The following is a 25,618-nucleotide window of genomic DNA, read 5'->3' on the forward strand; positions in this document are numbered from 1 at the left end:
AATGTGTTTGGTTAGCCTGCGGTCCTTTGGGAAGGGGCGCTTCTGTGTCTCCTTAGGCGATGCTGACCTTGTGTGTGACCTCTCACAGAAGAGCGGTGGCACTTCTGGGACCTGCCAGCAATCGGAAGTGACAGAGATGAAGGAGGCAAGAGCAGTTTCCACTTCACAAATATGGATAATTACACAGAACGCAAAGCTGTGGAGAGATTAAGAAAGTTCAGCGGTAGTCTTGGGAGCTTTCCGAACTTTTGAGGATTTATCCAAAATGAACCTTTACCCTTTCGCAGTTCATCCTCAGCTAATAAAAAGAAATCAATTGCAGTTATAATCCTGATGAGTCCTCCAAGAAGGAAGTCATCAGAGAGGACAAATCTTGAGACGTGTCTGTCCTTGAGAAACGAGATCTAAATACAGGAAAAGGCTCATTCTCTGTAGACAGTCCTCTCCTGGCAAGCTGCCCGCTCACCTTCAGCATATGCAGAAACACTTCAATTTCGGGTTGGTGACATTTCTCTCATTTTAGAGGTGAGGAAAATGCACTGCAGCCATGTGCTGTGAGGGCACCTGCCACAGAGACTGGTCAGGGCCATAGTTAAGGACACGTTTCCCTGGGTTCAGGTTGCACCATAAAGCCCAGTGCTTTCTCTAAGCAGCATATAGAGGCAAAGCAGTTCTGCTGGACTAGCGAAGGCCTGGCTTCCCATTTCAGATCCACCCTTTCTGGCTGTATCACCTATCTTCTACACATGAGAGGAAGATTCTTATATAACCAAAATGACCATCACTATTAGTGAAAGTCAATTAGAGTGAGCATTAATCATGCTTATAAACTGGGCACTTTTCTCAATACTTTTTTGTTTTGCGCAATTAATCTTTCCCAGCATTCCCAAGAAGAAGGTAATATTAAGTTGAGTCATACAAAATTGCCAATATTAACAATTTCCAAACTATAATATAGCAATTTTATATACTTTGACCTGATATGGGCCATTTTACAGATGAAAAAACTGAGGCACATAAAAGATAAATAACTTGCCTGTGGACACAAAACTCTTAAGCAATAGAAGTAGTAAGAAATGACATCTGCTGATACAGCTGTCATAAGGATGAAACGAGATGAAACATATAAACTTAGCATAGTGTCTTCCAGAATAATTGCTCATACACGATAGCTACTATTAACAATAAGCTTTTACTGAAAATAGAGCTGGCTGCACAATTTTCACCACCAGTGAGAAATGAAAATATGGGCCCCTAGTTCAGAACTCAGGGATAAAGTACTGTTAGGGTTAGAAAAATATAAAAGTTTTTTTTTTTTTCCTTTCTTTCATCGTCTCTCTCTGGATATGTCCTGGTGATTTTATTTGCTACTTAATGTCACTCTCAGTTGAGCACAGAGCTGTCACAGAGCTGGGAAAAGTGAGCACCTAACCTCAAAGGTGCCCAGGGGGTCCCCTGAGGCCCTCTGGCTGGGTTTCCCCCTCCTGCCAGCTCCAGGTATGCACAGTGCCCTGGCCCTGGGATGGGGAAGTCAAGCCCGGTGTCTCTCTTTCCCAGGGGACAGCCACCTCAACCCGTGGCATACGGTAGACACCCAGTGTGGCAACGTTGACTCTAGGACACCCAGGTATCTAGATTGGCATGGGCAAGAGGCTTATCCTCGCCTGGTTGATGAATGTGCCATGTCCCACGATGCCATGTCCCAACCTCATGCCTGCCAGTTCCTGACTTCAACATCCAGGCCTTCACCAGGGCCAGAGGATGACTGTGTTGTCCAGGAGCTGGTATGGCTGGTGGAAGAGGCTTGCTGGTGCCCAGGGTACCATGATCCGTGAACCAGACAGGTGAGAACCTGTCACAGGGAGCCGCAAGGCTTGTGGGAGGTAAGTGAAGACTCCCAGCCTTATCATTCCACTTGATTTCACTTCCAAACACAAACCTGAAGATAAACTGATTCCGAATTTCAAGACCATGAAGCATTAATCCAAGTTCAAGGCCCTTCTGAGCTCTGAGCTCAGAATCCTGGGCAGCACCACAGCCTATGCAGCTGGCCCTGACTGCACATTGGCCTCATGCTAGTTCCTGCAGAAGGGAAAGAGATGAATCAGACCTGCCCTGCTCCAGAGGAATGCACAGCCCCATGAAGCAGCCAGCGTAGCTGCTCAAGGGTGGATCAGACTGAGAAGAGTGCGGAGAGGCAGGCACAGCAGAGAGCAGAGCTGGACATGCATCCCCTCACCTGGGAAGGGCTCATCCCAGCCCATCTCTCTCCTTCACCCCCACCCCACTGCCCCACATTGGACTATTCCTGGCTCCTCACCTTTCCTCAGGCTCTTCTTCCCAGGCACATACCGGAAAAGGTACTTGTAAATTCTGGCTCGATGTAAATTATCCTTCTTTGGCCATTCCTATGACAAATAATAAAATTCTGTATGCAGGATTTCCAAATCACAGAAACGAGTGCCATCCCTCTCTCAGGGAGTGCCCCTTGACACGCTCCATGCGAAAGATGGAAAAGCGTTACAAAAGGCGTGTGGCAGCGTTTAGCTAGTTAATATAGTAAGGCCTTGGAAAGATAAAGTGTGCTGCATTAATTCTACATTCCATTATTGCTTATAAAGGCTCAACTTTTGCCCATCGGAATATCCAGAAAGGGACATTTGATTCATGATGAGTCAAGAGTGATTTAAAATGTTGACCCTAGCTCTAAGCATTGCCAGAGTTTTATGTGCATCATATAATGCAATAATTGCTATGGTAACCGCTCATTTATATTAATTAGAGGAGTAAATAGAGTTCTGTAATATATATTCCAGACTAATGCCGAGAGCATAAGTAAGATCTCCCCATTGAAAGGTTTAATTGATGCACTTGCCTTGTAGGAAAATTTGCTTTTTTTTTCTTCATAGGTATATTTAGCCCATTTAAAGCAATTTTCTTTTATTCTCCCTCTCCCTTCTGCCTCGCACTGCCTCTGGGATTCCAAGGCAATTAGCCATTTTTGTGGAGGAAAAGGAGACTTTAATGTGCAGCAATCCTGAGATTTTTTTCTCGGAGAGTACTGGAGACATTTTATGACCAAATAATAGCAACAGATCTCTCTGAAGCTCTGGTTATTGGAGCAAATCTAAGCATGAAGTGTTAAAAGTTAGAGGTGAAGTCAGCAGGTTATTTTAAACCTATCATTTGGAAGCTATTAGGGGAGACCTATTCTGGGGTCATTGAGTTCTCAAATTTGTCAGAGAACAATGAGAAACTAGCAACAATAGAGTATCACCTCTACAGGCCTTTCCAGATCATCTGGGAGTCAATCACAGTCAGGAGACGTCCTGGCCAAATGAGACCCACAGATGCTATTCTTCTGCATTCCATAATGTTTGAAAAAATTGTACTGGATGCCTTTAGGAAGGCACGTACTCACTTCAATCCCTATAAATTCCTACTGTAGCAGGCTCAGCTGAGGGACATCATGTATCTGTGTGACCTGCCCGGTCCAGAAGACACCTAAGTGTTAAAGCCCAGCAGCCACCCCACTCACATCACAGATGAGGAAACCGAGAAGCCAAGGAACTTGCCTAAGTCTAACCTATGAATCAGTGGCCTGGTCTCCTGGTTCCCGAGTCAATGTTCTTTCTGTTCCAATCATGCTACTTTCCACTGACACTGACCAAACACTTCCATGTAGCGATGGCTGCTTGATTCGTATTTCCTCATCTCCGTCTGTCCCTCCCCATAACCTAAGGAAGCTTCTCACAACCTAATGGGTCTCAAGGTGGTGCAGGGCATAGTATGACAAGAAATAGGATGTGCACATAAGTGTCTCCTCCATTCTGATGACTGCCTAAGCCTGATCACCTTCCAAAGGCCTCATTTCTAAACACCATAGTCAGATTACATTTCCACCCTCCTAACACCTCACGACAGAGATTAAATTTCAACATCTGAACCCTGGGGGGAGGGGCACCAAACAGTATCTGAAACATAGTACCATGTTACTTTGTTTAGGTTGATGCTGGTCCCAGGTGACATTTAGGCCATGGTAGAAAGTTGACTCCTGAGCCACAAATTGTGGGGAAGTGCTGAGCACCTTTCTCCTCCATTAATTTTAAGATGCCTTTTCTTTGAGAATGCCTAAGAAGAATTGCACCGAACTGTCCACTTCCTCTGGCAACTGCTGTCCAGGAAGTTCGCTCTGTTGTCTGTTATATACATAACCAGTCTAATCCCTTAGAAGCTACTCAGTGACAGAGCTGTGACAGGAATGCAGCTGGCTTTTGATATGATTGTCCCAGACTCCCTAAGGCAAGTAAAGTGTATGAGTGATGCTAGAGTAGTCTCTGCTGCAGTAACAAACAGCTCCCAAATCTGAGTGCCATAACATAACCAAGGCCTATATTTCACTCATGCTACACATCCAGTGTGGGTCAGCACGGGCTCTGCACATTGTAACCATGTAGAGGCTGAGACTGGTGGAGATTTCAACTCAACCTGTGATCCCATGAATACCTTGATGAGTGGAAGACTATGCAGAAAATTGTACCCCCCCAGTGACAGTGGTATTTCATGGGGAAATCAAGTCATGTCATCAAAACGAACTTCAAAGAAGGCTGGAGAAATATAAACCTTTTAAGCAATGGCCCTAGAGGATAGCCAGAAATATTGGGTGAACCACGCTAATGACTCCCCCAGAAAGTACATGCAATCTGATCCAATTGTAAAGTGATGTTGGGGCACAGGGGGCCAAGCTGGTTTTACAAGATTTCCCTATTCCGCATTCAACAACCCCAGCATACATCTGACAAATCTTCAGGACCTAGGAGAAATAAAAGTTATTTTTCTTAATTTATTTGTCCTTTGACTTTGAGGAGATGTCTATCTGCTTTTTCCTTATTACAAAAATGTACGTCATTTTTAACAGGAACTTACAAAAATGCATAAAAAAGAAAGAAAATAGAAATCACCAATAATCATTTCCCAGATATGGGCATTATAAACATTTGGCAGTATGTCTTTACTATTTTGTCTTCTCTCATTTTGCTGTTTTCTCCTCCAAGTCTAAAAATACATTCTCTTTGATGCACATTCAAAACTCTGTTTTCTGTTCTCCTCTTCATTTACCAGGCTTTAATTTTTTGTGTTCTTTTTCCTTTTCTGGTCTTTCCTTAAGGCTCTCTCTCAGAGAATATGATTCCTTTTTGTTTCTCTCATGATGGAGATTTAGAAGAAGTTGATTAAATCCTTTTCCCATTTTTGTAAAAATGTCTTTCTTATTGAATTGAAAGAATTCTTTACATACTCTAGGTAAAGTTCTTTATTATTCATATTTATCATAAATATATTTTCTACTTTGTTTCTTGCTTTGGCCATTTTCTTAATTATATCTTTGGTTGGAGATAAGTTCTTAATGTAGTCCACACTGCAATATTTTTTCATTTAGAATTTATTTTTCTCCTAAGGTATCTTTGCCTACCTCAAAGTTATGAAGATATTCTTTAATGTTATCCACTATTTTATTTTCTACAGATTTTTTTTTGCTTTCCTTTAACGTTTCAAACAATAATCCATGTGAAATTGGCTAAGTATGTTCCATCTCCTTCTTTAGTTGTGGAAAATTATGAAGCATTAACTCTTCAAATATTTCTTTTCCTCTATAACTCACATCAAATATATGTTGGTTTCTCTAAATGCTTTATGCCTCATGTATACTTTAATTTACTTGTCTGTATGTGTTGACTTTTAGATGAGTTCTTCAGCTTTATTTCCCAACTTATTAATTTGTCTTTGACTGTTTCTATGCTAAATTTACATATTTATTGAGTTTTATTTCAGTTTCTCTCTCTTTCTCATTTATATACTTACATATGTGAATGTAATTTCCAGCATTTCTAAAGGCTTCATTTTCCACATTTTTGTTTAACAACTAATCATTCATTTTGTGAGTAATTTCTTCCTTTATCTCCCTGAGGACACACTAATTTGAAAGTCCCTGTCTAGTGATTTTGCATTTGCTTTTATTCAGCATCCAAGGCCCCCAAGTCCAGCCCAGCCCAGGGGTCTCTTCCTCTCCTTGATCCCGGGAATAACATAGATTCAGTCACAGAGATGCCAGCAGCATGGCCCATGCACGAGACAAGCAGCTTTGTCTGCTTTCTCCCATGTGCCTAGATGTTCAGTGCAGCTTTCTACAAGCTGTAGCCCCAAAGGTAGTCACTAGCTGCTGCTTCCAACCTCCTTTCAAGGTTCAGGAGCCCCATCCCAGCCCCTCACTGCAAGCAGCAAGCCTTGCTTCTTTTCTCATGTTGTGCAGTATATTCCTGTGCCTGATTAGCCTTCAGAAACTCCTAGACATTTCTGATTATTTTTTAAAGCCAGTGACCTGCAAACTTTCCTGGGCGCTTCACTCTATGTGCTCCTTTGTTTTCTGTACCATTTGAAGTCCAGAAATATTATTTTCTTTTGGTGTGCAGTTACATCTGGTTTCTAAAATTTCTCTCTAACAGTGACATGTATCTGTAGAATGGGAAGGGGAGGGGAAGGGAAAAAGGTGATGTGGCAGGCCAGGAATCAAGTGTGAACCTACCGACAATGTCATCTTGATTAGATGTCTCCAATTTTTCTTTTGCAAAAATATGCTTGGATCATTGTGTTTTGTATGACACTGAAAGAGTGTTATTGATACTTTTTTGTAATCTGCTGTAGCTTGAACACCTTCACATACCATTGCATATTATTCTACAACAGCACACTTCTATTCGTGCTGATCGAACTGTATTGTGATAATCTATACACATGTCTTTGCTATTGTATGTGTTGAATGTGAAAGTGGAAGCGTGCTCTTCCTGTCTCCCCAGGGCCTAGCACAGAGTTGACTTCAAGGAATACGTATTCAATGAATTTATGAGTAGATAGATAAGTGACCTTTGATTCCTACTAAGTGCACATCATTGAGCTACGGTTACTGTGTGAGTGCTTGGAAGAATGCACAAAGATGAGTAGCTGACAATGGTTCAGTCCTCGAGGAGACTGGTGATATATTTAGAAGCTGACAATCCAGTTGATGATGAAGATGTTGTTTTTCACACCGCCTCACTCATCTAACTCTATCACTTAGCTGTGCAGCGTTTCTTGGGCTCTGATAGCAGGGCAGCCACAAAAGAAGAGATCATACTTGCTGGAAGCTCTTTGGGCTGGAGTAAAGCCAAGACATTTCCTATTGGGATGAGTTCCTGAATTAAAGCAGCTAAAACTGAACTGTACTTTCTGTTGTTTCCTGAGACATGATAGCTGTAGCTGGAAATCCAACTTAATACTTGGGGCCCTCTTAAAAGCAACCTCCTGACTGAAATTTCACAGTTGCTGAAGATTCCTGAGTTAATTTAGGATTCTTAATGATCTTTATTCTTTTTTCCTCTTACAAGCCTGCAACTTATAAATCTGGAAGCTGCTCAACATGTATGCTGTCAACCACTAAAAATGTCAATATGTTTCAAATAAGTACTGTTGCATCTCATAAAAATCTGTTCCTCATGAAAATCCCCCATTAAATCGATATCATCCATTGTTAGTGTTCTATATGCTACACTTCACAGAACAATGAAGACTACGAAGGGCCAGGAAATCATGTAGTCAATCACACCCCTGCCTAATAAATTCAGGGAACACAAATCAACCTTAATACTTCTCTCTACATATTTCCTCAGCCTCTGAGTTAGCCACCACTGTCCTAGATCCTCTATTTCTAAAATGGTTCCTGAACTTTGGGGGAAATTTTGGGGAGAGATTACACTCAGCTGTCAGAGCCTAGAGTAGAAGAGTCAGTTTTGCAAAATGTGGCAAAATGTTACAAAGACAGACCCATCCCTTTTGAAATTCCCCTGAGCTGTGACCTCTAGGCATTTGGTATCTTCCACTTTTTCAGTCCCACTGAATTACAAGCTATGCTAGCCTTAGTGAGGTTGCTGGTGGTCAAAGTGCTAGAAGACAGTTTGGAGAGATTGAACACTGTGTCCTACCCCCTGTAATGTAAACCCCATGTAAACCTGGATTGTATATTGTGGAAAAGTTATACCTGCTCTTTTGGCTGCTTTGTCCTTGAAGGTGCATGCATTAATTCTACTCATATCCACTGTTGAGAACTCATTCCATAACTGCATGTAGACTCAAGGACAGTCTCTGGCTGCAATACTGCCCCGAGACTTGAGTGAGTATGTTTTCTGTTCCAGTCCCCATTCCTCAGGGGCTCCCCTACTTTGGAACACCTTCCCAAGTATTCTAAGACCCTACCTGGCACCTGTGACTAACCAGGGCAAACATGGTCATCCAGGCAAGGTGTTGCTGGCATGGACTGTGTCATTTGTTGGTCCTGATCACTGCGAAAGTTTTCTGAAAATTTTCTAAATCACCTTCCAGTGACAGGAAACAGTCAGACTGGCAGCGCCTGTGGAGCTGGGCACTCAGCCTGGGTAGGGACCCAGGCACATCACAATCCCCATTTCTCCTCTCTGAGTACTCTTTGACTCTGGTCTCCTCACTCCTCATCATGGGGCCAAGCTGTGTCCCAGTGAGCTTCCACACTCATACTACAGGTTGTCCCAGTCTGTTGTGATGCATTTCTTTCATAGCACAGTGCCAGATTGCTCTGTCAGAAGAGTGCTGACATGCTGAGTTGGCATGTCTTTCATTCGAGACTGACATGGGACAAGTTCAGAACTCTAGGCTCTTGTCAGTCCACTACCAACCCTTGGGCTTGAGTTGCATGTGTGACCCCATGCACTGGGCCTTGTCCAACTGTATGCTGACTGCAGCCCACCTCCGGTCTCCAGCACCTGAGGGGCTGGTGGCAGCAAGATTCCTCTACCTGGTATGGCCCTTGCCACAGGCACCCAGAACATAACCTTTCTGAGCTCCATGCCACTTGTCAAGCAGCCATATGGAAGTGGCAGTTCCTCTGAGAGCTTCTGAGACTGTTGCTTCACTTCTCAGATAAATATTTCTGATAAACATTCTCTTTTATTTTTGATCATGTGATAACATAGGGTTCACTGTGCAGATGGAATGCAATATACGCATGTGGAATGCAAGACACAGGCAGTGTGGAAAGCAATCTCATTGTAAGAATGCAGTGATTATGGCCTGGGGATCTCAAGACAGGGCATGACTGGAAGATGCATTGTTTTACATCATCTTGTACAATTCCAAAGGCTACACTAGATGCAACCAGAACATGACTTACCATTTGCATTTCCTGCATACTCTGGGGAAGGTGTGCATCGGTGGTCACTATCAACATCTCAGAACGTCAGTTGGAAACTGGTGTCCACGTGTGGCCTGTCGGATAACAGCAACATCATAGATGATGGTGGAGGCACCCTAAAGTTAATGGCATAGGGACCTGCAGAGTCCAGGAGGTCCAGATCGCTCCAGTGCATGGAGGTGCTGAAGAGCTGGCAGTTGAGTGATAGCACGTTAGCCAGGGTGCAGTGAGCTATGGGGAGCATGAAGAGATGGTCCCTGTATGTGAACAGGGAGATCTGGAGTCTGAGACCTACAGGAACTTCCCATGTGAGATGGTGCAGCAAACATCTCCACACCATCTCTGTCCCTGCCGTTCTCTCTCTTCATTGACCAGTCACTAAACAGAATGGGCCTGTGGATTTTCTAATACATACTTCCACTAAATTGTTTCTCTAAACAGAGTCCCCACAAAAATATTTGTCTGGAGCCTTGCAAACTCTAAGGGCAGCTCTGCTTGTCTGGGCAGCCCCTTACCAGCACTGCTCAACACTATACAATGCAGAAGATACATTTTTTGTGTGCTTCCAAGGCAAGTGGACTCCGGGTATGGGCACAGTAAGAACAGTGTCCACATAGGAGGGTGGCCTGGCCTGGGCAGTCAAGCCTGAGTAGGGTGAGGAGGAAGTCCATATAGAAGCGCACTGCAGTCTATAGAACCAGAACCCAAACCAGTAAGGGGGATGGCCTGTAAAGAGGGCTGGCCTGATACAGCAAAATGTGGGTTATGTAGTTCATTCATTTATTCGATATGCTATCAGCAGGCAATGTGCTAGGCCACAGTGAATGAGGCAGGAAGATTCCCCACAGTTACACTTATTCACACGCAGGCTGGAACATAAGGAAACTCCCCTGCCGGCCACTGTCTCTCCTGCACACAGCTCCTGCTTCTTCTGTGACCTCTGTGTGCTATCATTTACGTGTGGCATTTGTTTTCAAATGTGGCTCTCAGGTCTGAGGTTCTCTGTAGAGTGTCTCAGGATAGCTATTTGCTAGGCTGCATTGTGCTTCACTCTAACCTGCCCATTAGATACAGCTTTTTCTCCCCGAGGAGCCTCGTGGTGCCATCTCCTTTGTCAATAGACCTCAGTAGCCTGGAACCACCAGTATCTAAAATGAAAAATGAAATAGCTTTTGCAAGAAAGAAAGTAGAATTTTCATTTTGCCCACCAAGATCTCGCTTAGTGAACAATTTGTGGACCTTTGCGTACATTCCCTGCAGAGGGGACTTTGTAAATGTAACTTTTGCTCATCTCTTAAAGCACTACTCTTCCATGAGAGGTGTAATCCACTTTTCTGTATATAGAAAGCAAGAGGTAGGAAAATAGGTAGAAAGCAGAGTGGCCACCTCTTGCTGTACCTCTCCAGTGACCTATATTCAGCCTACCCCCAAGCAACTCTTCATTCATTCATTCATTCCTTCATCTATTTATTTATTCCTTCAGCAAATAGTAAATGAACATATCCCGTATACCAGGCACTGTCAGGTGACAGTGACACAGCAAGGAGCAGAACCCCTCCTCACAAAGTTTGTAGCCTGCAGGGATCTATATGGATAGAGGCAGATGCAATGACACATGTCCCGGGGGGCGGGGGCGGGTCTTAGACACTTACTTTAAAGGCAGAGACAAGAAAATGGAATAGAACAGTCATTCTTGAAGTATGGTCCACAGATCCAAAGGCATCCCAAGAATATTTTGGGGAATCTGTGAGTTGAAAACTATTTTTGTTATTTGCCTTTTTCTCAGTATCTGCACTGAAGGTAGAAAAGCTGTGGTGGGTGAAACTATCGGAACATTAAACACAAATCACATCGGTGACAACAAACTGTACTGGTAGATTTTGTCTTCTTTATTGCCACATATTGGCAGTTAAAAGGAAAAAAAAAACCCCACAGTTCCATGTAAGAATGTCCTTGACCAAGTAGAAACATAAGTATTAATTTTATTAAAGCTCAAAACTTGAGTACATATTGTTTTTATATTTTGTGTGACAAAAATGGGAACTATGTATAAAGCACTTGTTACCCACTGTAGTATTATAGTTCACTGAAAGAAAACCACTTATGCCATTGGGTTGTGAGTTAAACTTCCTGGGTTTTATTTTTCTTTTTTTCATTGAACCTCATTTTGACTTGAAAGAACAAGGAACAAACAATGGTGTGTAAACTTGAGTATTTAGTAGCTATTTTCTCAAAAAGAACCGAATGTGCCTGACACCTCAAGGAAAGCAACTGAAAATCATTTTTCTAATGACAAATATTGAGCTTTTAAGAAAAAAATAGAATTTTGGAAAACTTAGACTCACCACTGTGAGCCTGACAGCATCTCAATACTTAAAGTCTTTCCCCATCAGATTGGTAGTGACATTAACAAATATAACTTTGGGGTATTATGTAACGAAAAATATCACCATTAGAAAGATTGATGGAGCACAGGGCATCAATATATACCAAATGACCAATGCACAATCTTACAAGATCATGACTGCTTAAAATATCCACTCAATGTGCAAGAAACTAACAGATTTTAATGTAGCGGAGTACAAATAGTTCATTGATATGTGTCTCAGCTACTTTTCTGTTGCAGAGACAAAATACCTGACACCTAAAGTTGAAGGAGGAAAGGGTTATTTGGCTCACAGTTTGAAGAGGTTTCAGTCTATTGTCAGCTGGCTCCAAGGCAGGGTGGCCTGGCAAGGGGGCAGCGCAGAGGAGAAACAGTCCGCAGCAAGCAGGCAGGCAAGAACACATTAGCCCTCTTTCTGCCCCTTATATTCTATGCAGGCTACCTGCCCTAGGGTGAGTGTAGCACTCACACCCTTAATCCTAACCAGAACTATGCCAAATAATCAGTGGACTGATTTAGTAATCACACACCCTTGATCCCAGCACCACACACTGTAGATCTAGGCACCTCTGAAAAGCCCCCCTATGACTGTATAAGGCTATGGGGGGGGCAGCTAGGCACGAGTTATAACAATATGGTTGCAGATCTTCTTGTTACTACCCTTTAAAAGAAGCTCCTTCCTACTGAGATTCATGTTTTAACAAAGAAGAAATTCCACAGCTACTACAAAAGTCTACTACAATAGGCTTTTAGTTCAATCCAATATGAATCCAAGCCCAAGTGGAGATAACTAAGATAACTAAGCCAAGATACAGTGCAGTTTCTTCAAATGGGCTGTTTATGTGGTTAGATCAGGCATCAGGCCTTGTGCTCCTGGCTCCTCTCCGGCTGCCCCATTTGGATAACCTGGAGGACTGCTACCGGAAGAAACATTCTCAGATGATGTGTTTTGCTTGGCCCTATAGCAGTGACCTGATTCAGTGGAAAATGTGCCTTGTCCTGGTTGCTGCTACCATACCAATCAGGCTCATGAAGGTGATAACAAACTGGTGTCGTCTCCATGGACACGTGCCTGTGAGTGAAATCCAGTCATCAACAGGAAAATCTTTACCTTGGGCCCAGCATGGTTTATTTAATCCTTCTGGCCTTGTATTTTCATGGGTTCTGTTCACTGTGTAATGGTCATGGTAGTAGACATTAGGGCAAATACATTGGTAAATCTCTTGAACAGACAAGTCAAGGACCTTGGTCATTCCTTTCATGCAGATACAGTGTGAAGGTCCTTAGTGGTTCTGCCAGGCTGGAACCCTTGGACCCCTGACAATGGGAACTTTCTAATTAGAGAGACATGAATGTCCCACTGGACATTAAAATGTTAATGCAGAGCCATAAACTCTTTGGTGCACTTGGAATTTGGGCTGCTGTTTGACGGGGCAACAGTAGAAGACTGCCTGACGCCCATAGGAATTTGATCAGTTGAGAATTATGCCCCCAGCATTCCATGCCAGGGAACATTGCCAGATCAGCCCCATCGCTGCACATTCTTCCAATTGAGTGTTTCCAAATTAGTGCAAGTGTGTGCTTTTTAATATCCTCCTCACCATGAACTTCCTGCTTTATAATCTTAATGTCTTCCATATGAGGGAGACCTTCATTTTTCCATCCCTCACCTTGGAATAACTGGGTTCTAACAAGCTCCCAGAAATCCTGACATGGGATCACCTTTCTTCCTTGTCCTTCCATGGTACTTGAACTCTTCTTCTGGCATGAACTAGCCCTTTGTGCCAATTGTCTTCAACTTGTCAGGGTGATGATTGCTTTCACAACCCCCCTTTGTAGAAACCAGGAATGGATGGAAAGGACTGAAGATTCAGATGTACTGATTTGGGCTGGGGTTTCATTCTTGGAATTTGTAAGGGGAGGCAAAGCAAGACTGAGGTCTCTATACATCTTTTAAGGCTTTCTCCAAGAGAAATTCCGGGTGCCTCATGGCCAAAGGCCTTAAGACATCATTGTTGACCTGGAAAGCCTGTTGACTTGTGACACAGCTCTGGGACAGGAAAGGTTAACTTGGCAAAGGGAAAGGTAGATCAGTTCATGTTACCAGTCATTTTCAGAGTATCAGCTCCAGGTAAGCCCTTGTGCTAATTTGAAAGGAGACAAGAGACACAAAAACTGTCTTAGTCACTGTTTCAGTCAGAGCTTACTAGAGAAACAGATTTGATGGAAGATATACAAATGTATAAGAATTTATAAACTTGGCTTACAGTGGCTGCCCACAGACTCAGGTGTGGACGAGTGCAAAAGGGCTGTCTGCATACTGGGGATCTGAAGGGTCCAGTGGATGGCCTGGAGCTCATAGTAGTGACCTGGATGTGTCTGTATCAGGAGGCTGGAGAGTCTGCAAAGGAAGCCAGGAGACAACCTCCAAAGTGAAGGTGAAGACTGGAGCTCCTCTGAAGAAATGGAAGTGAGTCTTCCTTCTTTGTTTTCCTTTTATACTATTCAGGCAGCAAGCTCATTGATTGCTGTCACTCACACCCGGAGTGGGTCTTCTGTCTTCAGTAAATCCCTTCAGCCACACCCAGAACTATGCTGATCCAATTTTCCAATTTAGTCATGTGTTTCTTATCTGAGTTGACACAATTAGTTAACTATCACAGTCACTTTCTCTTGCTGGGATAAAATACCCAAAACCCACATCTGAAGAAATGAGAAATTTATTTGGGCTCACAGTTTTTAGAGGTTCAGTCCATAATCAGCTGGCTAGAGGCATGCAGGGCATGGTGGAAGGGTCTGGCAGAGAAAAGCTGCTCATGTCATGGCAGCCAGTAAGCAGAGAGAGAAGGGAGGAGTCACGGAGGGAAATATGCTCTTCCCAGTGACATCCCAGTGACGGGCGTGTAAATAGGCCTCACCTCCTAAGAGAAAGTCAGTTATAGCACCCACATGATCCAATTACCTTCCAAAAGCCCTGCCTTTGAGCACATGAGAGTTTTGGGAGTATTCTTGATCTAAAACACAACAAAAACAAATCTAATTTTGCTAGGCAAAGAAGGGGAATAGGCATTTCAAGTGAAGAGAGGAATTCATGCAAAGGTATATTGGAGGAAATGGAAAGTGGCTTGGGTATTGCCAAGTGGAGAGATGTACGCATGTGTGTTGGAGGGGTAAGCTATAGAGACTTAGCTGGAGCAAGGAGTTTCTTGTTAGACATTTAACTTCTAGGTAACATCTCGTGAACAGTGTTTCTTGGAACCGTGGAACATTTCATTCTGAGGTATGTGTGCCAATGTGCGTTGCCTCCCCTTCTGTCACTAGGTGGATAGTCTGTACTCCTGAATAGGGCCAGCCCTCCGCTTTTCCATTTGATCCTTTCCCCAGTCATTCTCTTGGCCTACTTTAGCAGCACTTATTACCTGATGTACTAGATATATGAGTTTATTTTGCACATTGTCTGTCTTCTTCACCAGACCAAAAGCGCTAAAAGAGCAAGGACTGTCTTTTTATTTTCAGTGATGTAGTCTCAACTACTAAACAATTCATTGCACAAGGAAAGCCCCCCCCCAAAGTAGTTGCTAATGATGTTAATAGTTATTTAACAAAAGTCGTTATCAAATGTATTTAGGAACCTGATGGTTAACCATAGTTAAACAGCTTTTCCCCCCAGGGGACTTCTCCAAATCTTTACTATTCTAACATGCAGTTGAGAGAGGAGGGTGGCTTGGCCCAGCTTGAAGACAGTGGAAATGGAGAGGGGAGGCCTTTTGGATCTTTAAAGGTAGAGTTGACAGGACTTCTTCATGGATTGGATGTAAATGATTATGGAAAGGAGAAACACAAGATCTCTCTCTCTCTCTCTGGGATGCGTGCGTGCGTGTGTGTGTGTGTGTGTAACACACAGAACACATAGGAGGCTGCTGCTACAGTGCAAGGATGGAGCACCCTCAGTCTCAGAGCTTGCCAGGCAAGTGCCAGTTAGGCCACCTGAGCTGGGAGTAGGTCTGACCTCTCCAGTGCCCACACAGCCCCTCATTTTTCACACTCTCCTGCAGTGGAGCCTGGTTTCAGTGTGAGATGAGGGATGGGCACAAATGCACAGGCCCTGAGCCTAGCAAGCAGTCCTGGCACTGAGCCTCAGAAATAGAGCCACAGACACCCTCTCATCAAATTAGTTTCCATCTTGCCATAGGCTATGGCAGGGCAGCAGGTCTGCATGGTTAGCTGGACTCACTGCCTCACCTTTGTTCAAGATTCCATTGTTGCTTCTCTAGTTGAAGTCTAGTTTCACTTTGATGTGGTTCTGCAAATCACAGTGTCTGAACCCCACAAAGCCCACTCCATGATAAAGCTTGGAAGCCGCCCAAGTGCCCCTCAACTGGAAACTGGATAAAGATGTGGTTTTTGCATAAAATGGAGTACTACTCAGCCATAAAGAACAAGAAACTAGAGACATTTATGGCTAAATGGATGCATATTGAGGCCATACTCGTAAGTGAAATAAATAGGACACACATGTGTGAATACTGAATACTTTCTCTGGTGTGAGAAACTGAAAGTGTAAATAAGGATTAAAATGATTAAAATGAATAATTGATAATTTGAAATAGGAAGAAAAGGTCCAAAGGGGTAGGGGTGGTGGGAGGGGAAGGGGAAAGGAAAGAAGGGAAAGGAAAAATGATGAGAACAGAAAAAAAAATGGAAACAAAATCTATGTAAATAGGGAAGGGTGGAGTGGGTGAAGGGCCCACATGTAATGGGGGAAAAAAATAAGAACCAAGATACATCATGTACAAGTACAAGCACCCAATGATAAATGTAAATGTATCGTATGCCTAAAATGTACCAATAAAAGAATTTAAGCAAAAAAAAAAAAAAAAAAAAAAAAGCCCACTCCATGAAACAGCGGATGGTGAAAGTCTGGGCCATTGGAACATGGGGCTGCTTGGAGCCAGAAGGTTTAACAGTGCAGTAGGGAAATGGTTCCATTGTATTAGCCACCAAGTGGTGGAGGTGAGTCAGCTGGATGTGCACATGTCCTGGAGTGACAGACTCGGAGAGCTGGCAGAGCATTTATTGAGCATCTAAACTTTCATGTGAACAGAGAAAGTGAAGTGCAAAGAGGAGCGATGAGTTTCCCAGGCCAGTGTTAATTTGGACTTGATGACGATGAATAAAGTGAAGGCAGCAACATAGGTAGAAGAAAAGTGAGCACATCTACCCTGAGGTGTACTATTAGGAGTACAGACCTGCTATTAGGAGTAGCTCTGCTCAGACGTCCCCAGGCCTCAGTTTCTCCATCAGAGCAATGAGGGGGCTGGGGCTGGAATTCAAATCATGCAGAAGTTTTTATTTTTTGGCTCCTCACTCAGCCTTATCTGAAAAGCCCGAAACTCCCCCCACCATCCCAGATTGTGACCCCTTTTCCAGTATGAGCAAGAATGAGGCTACAAGGGCAACAGATTCACACCCCTCCTGCATGGTCCTGCATTGCACAAAGAGCATCTGGGAAAATCAGCCAGCTCCCAGCTGCTGGAATTCAATAAGGTTAAAAAAAAAAAAAAAAAATCCCTGCCTACTCCAAAAGTTTACACCTGAGCAAAAATAAAATTTCATCCAAACAGCAAACCTGCTAGGCTGCAAGTTTAATAAGCTATTAAACAGCACCATCTGAAACCTGCAATCAAAGTAAAAACACTGTAAAATAAATCAAAAGAGATAAGAAAAGATTTCACATTGTTAAAAGTTTATGCTATTTCTTACTCCCCAAAATGTTACCATTAACCTGGGAGTTAATCAGAGTTTTTCATTTAGCCGTTGTTCAGAGCCATAATGAGCACTTTAATAGGTAAATAAAAAGATCTAAAGAAGCAATAAACGTGAATGTCACAAGTGGCAATCATCTACCTTGTGAGGCTCATGCGGTACAAAGCGTCGCACAGCTGGAAACAAATGATTCCACAGAACACTGTAAATAACCTCCAAGCCCACTCCTAATTAAAGTGAAGCCCCACTTTCTCATGGGCATTGAATATATGAACCAATTAAGAAAATATCATTTCTTTCCAGAAAGGGCGATGTTCCTCTCTCTCTCTCTCTCTCTCTCTCTCTCTCTCTCTCTCTCTCTCTCTCTCTCTCCTCCAATTTCTACCAAAGAACTGCCTTCCAATGTTCCCGAGCTGCAATAATGAGACATCCCTGCTTTAAGCAAATTTTGCACCTGTAACCTGCAGAAATATAGCCGTAGCATTTGAAAAATTACCTCCATGCTGCACAGTGCCATGAAAATTTATCTTTGAGATGATTTTATTGCATGGTTACCCTAGGCAATTAAATCAATAAATCTTAACTGTCAGGAAGGTTGGCCCTGTGCCAGAAATAAATGAAATGCGCGAAATCAGTAAATAAAAGGTTTCTGACAACTCATTTCAGAAATTATTTAGCAGTCGCAGTTGTGGGAGGTTTTATGTTTCACTCCTCGGCCTTTATTGACATCCTTTCTGAGAAATAATTATGCTAACAAACACAATGGCTCCACAACAAAGAAGTCAGAGTTTGCCAAGCTATAAATTATAGTCCTTGAAAAACAGGAAGAAAATATGGCCACATGGCCAGGGGTGGTAGGCCAGGACCAGTTTGGGTTAGGGAAAGGTCTAGGGAACAGGTCCCTGGTACCCTGGAGAGAGAGCCTGGCCCTGCCTTCTCCCCTCAGGAATTAAATCTTCTTGCCACTGCCCTTTGCCCCTCTGGGAGGTGCCCTCTCCTCAGGGGCCCTACAAGCTCTTCTTGCATTGTGATAACAATAGTACTCATTGAGCGTTTCTTCTTGCTCTATCCTTTAAGGGGGTTTGATCCAAGAAGTGTTTTATTGTCCCCATTTTACAGATGAGAAAATCGAGACTCTGAAAGGTTAGGCCATGTGTTTGAGATGACTAGCAAGCAGCAGAGTAGCAACGGAAGCCAAGGCCGGCTGCCTCACTGCTTCAGCACACAACCCTCGAGCTGTCTTTAGTGTGCATCTGGCAGATTCCGGGAGCAAAGAATTGAAGATGGGTTGCTGCCCATCTGCTCTTGCTCTGCCTCTTTCTGTATTTCTCATCTGAACTCTCCCTCCACCGTGGGTGGGTACACTCTGGTCAGGGTCCTTTGGCTGCGTGGGAGGGCAGTGGGCTTGGATGAGGCCCATCTCGGAGTCTAGCAGTGGCCTGCCCCAACACCTGCCTCTCTGTACCAAGTGCTCCCCAAGCCTGAACTGCTCTTCCCTCTGTGCTTGTCTTCTTGGGACAGACTTTACTTGGAGCTTTTGGATTGCAGCCCAGCTGGTACCTCCTGGGTGAGGCCATCTTTGACTGGCCAAGCCCCTTCCCCCAATACAGGCAAGAGCCTTACAGACCAGGCAATCTGCCTTCACAGTAGTCACCGTAGTTGGAGTTTCACACTTAGCTGTGTGGTTACCTGCTGAGTGGTTTTCTCTGCTACTGGGCCAAGAGCTCCATGAGGGCCAGGGGACATATGGTTTAGCGTGACCATGAAGTCTCAGAACCTCATCCTGTGTACATAACGATCATCTACCAAATGATCAATGAGGAGAAGTGTTTTCATTTGCTAGGTGTGTCATAATAAAGAGCCATGGAGTGGGTGGGTTAAACAATAGAACATTTTTGTGTCACAGTTCTGGAGCACAGAAATCCAAGATCCGTCCATGTCAGCCAGTTTGTTCCTTCTGAGCACTGTGAGGCAAGGATCCATTCCAGGCCTCTTTTCACAGCTTGCACATAGCTGTCATCATTTTCACATGGCCTTCTCCCTGTAAGTCTCCAAATGTCCCCTTTTGGAGAGGACACAAGTCGCATGAGGTTAGGGCCCATTCTAATGACCCCATTTTATTTGATTACTCCTGAAAAGGCCTTATCTCCAAATAAGATCCCACTCTGAGGTATAGGGGACTTAGGACTCCAACCCAGGAATTTGGAGAGGTGCCATAATTCAACCCATACTTGGAGGCAACTGACCCGGGGGGACAAAAATTCCTCACACTTCTGCATGGTGAGTGTTTACAGTTGTTTTCCAGTGCTCCTAGGAGACTCTTGTAGTCACCCTGTTCTGGGAGGATTACAGCTGAGCTGCACAGCTCTATGGCCAACAGCTGCATGGGAATCTCTTGCATCTGGTGAGAAACGCTGGGCTAAAGACAGAGCAGCCAGTAGAGTGCGGGAGAGGCACTGTGGCAGCCAGGGAGAAGGCTAGACGCGGGTTTCACACTTGGGTGTCTCTTGGTCAAGACTTGCTTTCCTTTCCCTTCCCACCCACTCAGTCCTCTCTCCTGCTGTTAAGACTGATCTTCACTCATCAGCTTCCACACAGGCCAGGGAGGTAGAGGTTGGGCTGGGCTGGAGGTGCTCCCGAGACTAGTGGACTTTAGAGTGAGTGTTACCTAGACCTGGGGAGGGGAGAGGGCTTCCTGCAATAAAAAAAGGCTATCTGTGGAACAGAGATGCTTCATGACCAACAGGGGGAGATATTGCAAGGAAAGAGCTCAGGAGAGTATGCAGAGCTCAAGGGCAGACAATAGAGGGGAAACCCCAGAGGAACAAGGCCTGGCCTCTTGGCCAGTCTGATGCTATTTGAGGAACAGGGCTCAGGTCTTCCTGGGGGGCCTAGGAAATGGAGACCAGGAAAAGAAGTTGTCCCTGGCATGCACCAGGCAGGAAACTCCAAATCATCTTGGGGCAGCTGCAGCTGTAGCCAGAGGAAAGAGCCATTGGACTTCACCCTGCCCATGAGGACACTGGGGTCCCTTGGGTATGCGGGATATGTGAGGGGCCAGCACCACAGTGATTCAGCAATCCCTGAGGGCAAGAGAGGCAAACAGTAGGAAGATGTTCTCCCTGCTTCCTCATTGGTTCTTTCTTTGAGCTTCAACAAATGCATTTTTTAAAAAATTCTTGCTGGCAAATTCCCAGGGCAGATAATTCTCCATCAGTGTATCATGAGCACCAAGGTAGTTATTTTCAAATTAATGGTTTGAAGCAAAACACAAGCATTGTTATTGAACTGGGGTCTGATAGATGGCAAAGGCGCAGTATCTAATAACTAAGTGCAAACTTTGCAATGACAGCCACAAGATTTCAAACTAATAATAATTTGCATTTTCACAGCACCTTTCATCTGACTAATGAGCTTAACACAATTAATTCATTAATATATTGTGCTCGCCTAAGCAGCATAGAAGTAAGGTTGCTTGAATAATTTTCTGCTTCAAGAAACCAAGGCAGGGAGAAAAAGACTATGTTGGTGGCAAGGACATGGTTCAAGAATCTCTAGGCCCACTGCTTCAGGGAGATGAGGAGAGGGGGAGAGTCTTCTACACAGGAGGCAGTGTCTTCTCATGCCTAAGAGGCATGATAGAGGCAGAAATCTAAGATGGCCCCCCAAATTCCCGCCCTCTGCTATACATGTCCTGAATAAGCTCCCTTGAGTATATGTAGGTCCCATGATTAGGTGACATTATATGGTAAAAATGAAAAGATTTTGTAAAAGTAATTAAGGCTCCTACTGAATTTGATTTGCATTCATCCAAATGGAGATTATTCTGTGTGGGCCTGGCCAAATCAGGTGAGTGCTTTGCAAGAGTGTCTAGAAGACAGACTTTTCTCCAAGGGCCTTGAAGAAGCAAAGCAACATGTTTTCTCCAGCTGCAAGGAAATGAAGTCTGCCAGCAACCTGAGGGAGACTGTAAGACAACCCTGCGGTATGAGTGAGATTACAGCTTTGGCTAACACTTTGATTGCAGCCTGGGTAACCATGAGTGAAGGATATAGCTAACAAATGCTGTCTTAGTTACTTTCTTGTTGCCGGGACAAAATACACAGCACTCACAATGTAAAGGAGGTTCACAGTCTATAGTGGTTTCAGTCCATAGTTGGCTGGCTCAAGGCAGGGCAGCACGGCAGAGGGGCATCACAGAGGAGAAATAGTCCATGGCAGGGCAGACAGGAAGCAGAGCAGGATCAAGGCCATTTCTAGGCCCCACCTCTTCCCACCAGGCTTCACCTTCCAAAATCATAGCCAGCTATAAACCCATCGGTGGACTAATCCAGTATCACATAGCCATGATCCAATCACCTCCCAAAAGTGTCACCTATGAGTGCATGAGGCTTTGGGGGGCATTTTAGATATAAACTATAACAAGTACCTAGACTCCTAAACCTCGTAAATTGTGAAATAATAAATGCAATAAATACCTGGGCTGATTTGGATGGTATTTGTGGTTATTGTTGTTGAGATAGAAGTCTTCCTGTGTTGTCCAGAATGGCCCTGAACTCTTCATCCTCCTGCCTCCAACGTCCTTAGTAGCTGGGATTACAGGCACCCCACCCACTACCATTTCCAGCAGTATGTGCTTTTTAAACCACTAAGTTTGTAACACTTTGTTACCCAATAATAGAAAATTAATATGAGGCATTGTCCAGACCTTACAGATTTTCTGTTTTGTGTTCTAAGTTGCCCCCAACTAAAGGTTATAATCTAAGATTGCACTGGGATGTCTTAACTCATAAGGGAGTACAGTTTGCACTTGACAATTGGGTTAGTAAAGATTATAGTTATTTTTTTGGTGGCTATTTATGTTAGTACTAGATTTCACAGTTATTTTAAGGATAGTCAGGATCCAAGGATTACCTCATGGGGTCCATATATGAACTCCCTAACCCAAAATGTCCAATGGCTTCTGAACGACCTGTGATGACCCGCCAAAAGTTAGGCTTTGGGCCCAGAAATTAGCCATATACATGGATCCAGTCCACCAAAAACAAGAGTGAAGGGTATGGCATACAGCTCCCACTGGAAGTGTTTGGGCTAGAAAATTGATTTTAAATGCTGATTGCAGATTAGCACCACTTGGAAGGATTTTGTTAATACCTGTATAGGAGGGTTGAGGGTTGGAAGGTGTGACAGCAGTACCCAACTCAACTAGATGGGAATTTTTAGATGGGCTGTAGGAATTGATAAGAATTTAAGCTCAGCCAACCAAGATTGAGGTGGCCACTGTGGAGATGAGCTGGGCACTAAGTCCAGAGCAATGCCAGAGGTCATGTGCCGAGCTGGTTGGAGTTTGAGGGGTGGGGGCAGCTGGTAGGCAGGAACTTGACCTGAGCACCCATGGACATTGGAGGTATCTGGGCTACACCTTAAAGAAGCTGGTTATTTCCTAGCAAGGACTTTGCTTTAGGATGTTCTTGGTTGCTATGAGTTGCTCATTGAATCTGGGCTAAGAGTTGGTCAATTTAGGGGATGTCCAGGGTGCTTAGAGGCTTCCAGGAGAAGATTCCAAATGGAGTTCACCACTACTCTCTGTCAGCTGACCCTTCAGGGCCCTAATTTTTGCTGCCTGATGGAGTGAATTTAAGGAATTTGGAGACTGATGAAGGCAAAAGATATAACCATGAGATGGCAGCAGCACCTAAAGGCTTTATTTGGGTGACATTTTGGTGGGTTAGCATGTAGGGGAGATGTAAGAGAAGTGTTTTGTCACAGTTCATGAATTGGCACATGCAAAGGATGAAAGATTACTCAAAGATTTCTCAGAGTCAATGTCCAATTCATACTCCAAGAGGGCCCAGAGGGGCTGCCATTAACCAAGACCCCTCAGTCTGAGAGTCTCAAGAGGACAGGCCCTAACTGAAGCTTCTGTGGTTTTTTATTGATAGAACCATGAAGGAAGGATAAAAGAAAAATGAAGGGCATCTGGGCAGCAACTCAGGTAGGGGAAGGGAAAGGACGGAGAAGGTCAAGGTCATCTGGTAAATGATTGACCTTGGGACCAACCTAAATGGTATAGTATGGGGAAGACAAAGGCCAGAGCATTCATTCCTTAAGGCAATGTATTTGATCCTACTTGGACTTGTGGCTGTCTTTTAATCTCTAACCACGAATTCTGGGAGATTTTGAGTGTGTGGTCCCAAAAGTTCCTTACCTCTACATATCCATCTCACACATACCTCTGGACAATGCCCCTGTAATACTTCACAGGATGAGACCCTCCAGAGGTTAGGGTATGGAGGTCACCATTGGAAGGCAAGGAGAGCAGGGGAGCTACTAGAGAAAGAGGGGACAGAGCATAAGCTTACACATCTAGATGCTGATACAACAGGGAACCTCTGTGTCAGATACCTCTGAAGGCCAATGTGGCTTGAGGTTCTTATACCCCTAAGTTTAGTCTGACCTATGTCTAGCAAATGTTGGGCACAGTTTCATAGGACCTGTGGAGCAGGCAGGCTCTAAATGGACAAAATCTGCTTATTTGTGGTTATGTTTAAAACAATTAGATTGTAAAATTTTGACTTTGATGCCAAAGGGCTTTGGAGCTAACCAGTCCTAGCCTGCTAGAAAGAAAAACTTAAGGACACACACAGAGAGACCATAAATTAGCCAGGTATTTGACACTGGGATGGTCACAGGAAGCTTTCCCTTTTCTGCTTAGTCTACAGCTAAGTAGGTAGAAATATTATAGGCAACCAGACAGGGCTAGGCCCTCCAGGGAGTCAGTGCAGAAGATAAAAACACATCAAAACTGGCTGGAGGCACATCTAAAGAAGGTTAAAGTAACAATGACCAGACTTACATACTTCCCTAAGGAAGCCTGAGATTACTGGTACCAGCCTTTTGAGACTTCCCATATAAACAAACCATTATTTGTTTGGTGTGAGCCAATCTATCCCACCCACTAAGACTAAGACCACTAAGACTAAAAGTAAGACTACTAAGACTAAGACTAAAGACAAAACCAAGACCATAGATTATCCAGCAAGGTTAATGATGTTATCCATAAGCCCTTGCTACTATTAGATCAATATTAATTAAGTGGCTATATTAGTAATCTTATTGGTTGATTATAATTTGACCCACATCATACCCATCTCTCATGACTTTGCTCTATAAAACTTTCTCAGAGAAGTGGGCTCATTGGCAACCCAATTGGGACCCCTCCTGTCTCTTAGGGGCTGTTTTTATTCCCCACTCCTATTCCTCAATAAATTTTTCTACTCTTGACCTCTGTTGTTCCTTGGAATTCATTCTTCAACTTTAAGGAACACGAACTGTGTGTATCTGACATCTAGTAGGTTAGGAGTTACATATTCCCCCCCTATATCAGTATGTTCTGCAAATGTTTCAGCACAACGAAGATGTAGGGAGTTGTTTTCTATATGAATGTATACAAGAGAAGCTTCTTTTCTATTCTCTGGGTCATTGCTGTGACTCTAGGGTTGGAATTCGGAGAGTATCTCAGGCCAACATCAACATCTCCTGCTCAGGTCTAACCATGGGCAGGAGAATGTCTCCAGAGAGGTGCATCCCTCTTCATGGGTTCAGCCTCACATCTCTGGCCTTATTCAGGGAGTCTTATTTAGGAAGTAAGAATACTTTCAAGTGAATGGTGATTTGAGCTAACTAGAAAATTCTTGGATGGTTACAAAAGCATGAAAGGAAATCCTTTCTGTAGAGAAGAATACTCTGAGCTTGGATTCTCATAGGATATTTTCTTTAGAGTCCTAGAAGAACCATTTTGTTTTGCTCCCTCAGGAAGGTGGGTGGGCTGAATGTCACTGTGCTCTTGCTCAGATAAGCCTGGAACAGTGGTTCTTCATCTTGGTTTTACATAAGAACCAACAAAAGAGCATTAAAAGATACTGACTTCACATACTTCTGGCCTAGCCCTCTAGAATCAGATCTCTGGGGTTAAACTGGCATTTAAATTTTTAAAAGCCTCCCTGGTATTTGCTTATGGTGGAGAGTCACAGGGCTGGATAGATGGAGATTGAAAGCCACCTCCTGTCACTCATTTACCTCCTGAACACAAACACTAAATTGTGTGACTGTCGATTCCAGTAGACACCCAACTCATGACCTGCACAATTGCAAAGGACCTTGACAACATCTGTCAATTTCAAATGACTGTACCTGAAACTTGCTGGCAAAAT

The sequence above is a fragment of the Heterocephalus glaber genome, unplaced genomic scaffold (assembly GCF_053883595.1).
Source record: "Heterocephalus glaber isolate CG9 unplaced genomic scaffold, H.glaber_assembly_v1.0 deba00001762, whole genome shotgun sequence".
Classification (NCBI taxonomy): Eukaryota; Metazoa; Chordata; class Mammalia; order Rodentia; family Bathyergidae; genus Heterocephalus; species Heterocephalus glaber.